This window comes from Sapajus apella, unplaced genomic scaffold, assembly GCF_009761245.1.
Source record: "Sapajus apella isolate SASKATOON/1434 unplaced genomic scaffold, GSC_monkey_1.0 scaffold78, whole genome shotgun sequence".
Classification (NCBI taxonomy): domain Eukaryota; kingdom Metazoa; phylum Chordata; class Mammalia; order Primates; family Cebidae; genus Sapajus; species Sapajus apella.
In genome coordinates this window covers 2,129,388-2,132,915 of record NW_022437018.1, presented here as the reverse complement: position 1 = coordinate 2,132,915, position 3,528 = coordinate 2,129,388, and the positions used below count along the sequence as shown (strand labels likewise).

The 3,528-nt window shown below is 40.0% G+C and overlaps 1 pseudogene; it reads right to left on the bottom strand.

Moving 5' to 3' along the window:
• Nucleotides 1-309: 309 nt before the first annotated feature.
• LOC116532973 lies at nucleotides 310-1,635 on the bottom strand (annotated as a pseudogene).
• Nucleotides 1,636-3,528: the final 1,893 nt, after the last annotated feature.

Sequence of the window (3,528 nt, the reverse complement as noted above, 5' to 3'; positions counted from 1 at the left end):
GCATCCCATTAGTAGTCACACAATGTTTGCCAATCCTGTTACTTGTATTGCTAAATTAGGTGAGTTGGTTAAGATGATAAGTGTTAGGTTATTTCCTAGTAAAGATACTATTTTCTCTTCATCTTAGGGAAATGCTTTGGCAACGTGATAGTAACCTGTTTGCCAACAACCTTTCACTGAGTTATTTAGCATATACTGATGACCCTTCCCTGTGTGGCAGGGGAGTGTGTAGAATGCTAAGTTTGTAATTACATCACCTCTCCTATATTTATTAATTGACAGTCTTTTGTAAAAGAGCATTTATTCTCATTTTTTTTTAAAAAAAAGGGACATTTATTCAGCGTCATGATCAGACTATTACATTTAGCAATCAACAGCGTGGGTGCAAAAAAAAAAAAAAAAAAGAAAAAAAAAGTCTACATTAAAACCCTTTGTTGGAATGCTTTACACTTTCCACAGAATAGAAACTAAAATAACCTGTTATACAATTAGTCACAAATACAGTCCTTGAGTTTTTTGCCCATACACATGAGTATTTGTCTAAATCATGTCTTCTTTGTAGCAGCTAGGCCCTGTCACCACTGTGCTTGGCTGAGTTCACAAATCTGTTGTAACCTGTAGCTTCCCTGTCACTTATCTGGCTCTCCTCTCCTGCTAAGCTTTGTTTCCTAATTATAATCTTCTGCCACTGCCATAGCTACTGCTGCTACCGGAACTGCCATAGCCACCTTGGTTTCATGGTTTGGCAAAGTATTGGCCACCACCACCATAGGAGCCAGAGTTTCTGCCTCCAAAGTTTTCTCCCTTCATGGGTCCAAAATTTGAAGACTGATTGTTGTAACTGCCAAAATCATTGTAGCTTCCACCACCTCCAAAATTGCCTCCATCATTACCAAATCCATTATAGCCATCGCCACTGCCACCATATCCACCACCACCATGGCTGCCACCAAAGCCACCACGACCACTAAAGTTTCCTCCATGACCAAAGTTGTCATTCCCACCGAAACCACCTCCACGACCACCACCAAAGTTTCCAGAACCACTTCCACCTCTTTGGCTGGATGAAGCACTAGCCATCTCTTGCTTTGACAGGGCTTTCCTAACTTCACAGTTGTGGCCATTCACAGTATGATATTTCTGAATGACAATCTTATCCACGGAATCATGGTCATCAAAGGTTACAAAGGCAAAGCCCCCTTTCTTGCCACTGCCTCTGTCAGTCATGATTTCAATCACTTCAATTTTTCCATACTGTTCAAAATAATCTCTTAGGTGATGTTCTTCAGTGTCTTCTTTAATGCCACCAATGAATATTTTTTTCACAGTTAAGTGGGCACCTGGTCTTTCAGAGTCTTCTCTTGAGACAGGTCTCTTTGGTTCCACAACTCTTCCATCCACTTTGTGTGGCCTTACATTCATGGCTGCATCCACTTCCTCCACAGTTGCATACGTGACGAACCCAAAGCCCCTGGAGGGCTTGGTGTTTGGATCTCTCATTACCACACAGTCTGTGAGCGTTCCCCATTGCTCAAAATGGCTTCTCAGGCTCTCATCGGTTGTTTCAAAGCTCAACCCTCCAATGAAGAGCTTCCTCGGCTGTTCCGACTCTTAAAGAGACTCTGACTTAGACATGATGGCAGGGAGAAGAGAGACTTTAATGATGCTTCTTTGGCGGCGTCCACGGGCCCATTTATTCTCATTAACTGGAACTAAACTATATTTCCTTCTTAAACACGCAAAATAAATGCTTATTTCTTTCCTTTTCATTAAAAAAAAAAATGAGGCCAGGTGCAGTGACTCACACCTGTAATCCCAGCACCTTGGGAGGCCTCGTGGGAGTGTTGCTTGAACCCCGGAGTTCGAGACCAGCCTGAGCAACATAGAGAGACCTTGTCTCTACAAATAAGTTAAAAAATTAAGCTGGGTGTGGTGGTGCATAACTGTGGTCCCAGCTACTAGGGAAGCTGAGGCGGGCAAACTGATTGCGCTTAGATGGTAGAGATTGTAATGAGCCATGATCGTGCCACCACACTCCAACCTGGGTAGCAGAGTAAGACTCTGTCTCAAAAGAAAAAGCAATTTTTATGGTTTTTCTTAAGGAGACAGTTTCTACTCTTTGAAACAAAGTAAATATTTCCAAAACTAAAAGCAAGAAATTGTTTCTAATCTTCTCAGTAAAAGAAGAGGTTAACAAAATTTTAATTGCAATCTAAAAATGTAATTTATTTCTCTAATTATTTTATTAAGAATAAAACTGAAAACTCACCATCTTTAAGAACAAAGTTTCAAAAAGCAGCACTTAAGTGGCTAGCAGCTCATTTCCACAAATTACTGCTGCAAACATTATTTTTTCCAAACACTATTTAAAGAATCAAATACTGCTTTATTAAAGGAATGAAAATAACCAATTCGAACTAGTGGAAGTTTATGTGCAAAGATGAGAAATTATTACCTATAAAATTATGTTATGTTTAGTGCTCTTACAGTCCAATAAAGTTATCTCTTTTTTTTTTTTTTTTTTTTTAGAATTAGTTGGAATCGGGTCTCACTCTTTTACCAGGCGGGAGTGCAGTGGCACCATATTGGCTCACTATAACCTCTACTTCCCAGGTTCAAGCAATTCTCCGATCTCAGCCTCCTAAGTAGCTGGGACTACAGGTGCCCACCACCATGCCCAACTAATTCTTGTATTTTTAGTAGAGACAGGGTTTCACCATGTTGGCCAGGATGGTCTCAATCTCCTGTCCTGGTGATGTGCCCACTTCGGTCTTCCAAAGTGCTGGGATTACAGGCGTGAGCCACCACACCCGGCCGTCCAGTCATCTTTCTCCATGAGTGTTCACTCTTCATCATATCTAAGTGGTTAGCCATTTATCAGAACTTTAGTAAAATTTATTTTGAAATTGATGACTTTTGGAAGAAAGGGGAAGAAGAGAAAAATGTCCCCACAGTGAACAACCTGGAAAACCAATGAATCAAAGAAAAAAGAGAATTCTCCAGATGATACAAACCACTCTAGAAAATTCCCTTTCAGTTTGGACCACATAAGCTTAATATCAAAGGCACATTTGATTTTACCTCATCCTTTCTAACAAACAAGTAGAAATGATCAGTGCATACCCATCAAGGAAATGAGATAGTACCCTAGCCCAGGAAGATCCATGACACATAATGTTTCCTGGGGCACAGGGAGTGAGTTGAGTGACCCGTCAGACTTCCACAGTTTTCCAGTGTATTTTTTCAGTGCTACTTTGAAGAGATGGAGACATCTTTACTATTCTGTCAGTTCTCCTATGACACTTATTTTGATAATGATAATTTATTCCAATCCAACTGATATATTAGAGAATAATTTGAGTGCAAGGCAATTTTTTTTGCTTGCTTATGTGTGATTTTATCTGTGTAAAACACTAGGTATAACTAGAACACTGCACCCAACTGAACACAGTCAAATAAAAATGCACAAAAGATACTGCAGACACATCAAACATCTACCAGCTACTTCAGATCATTATGTGTGCTACA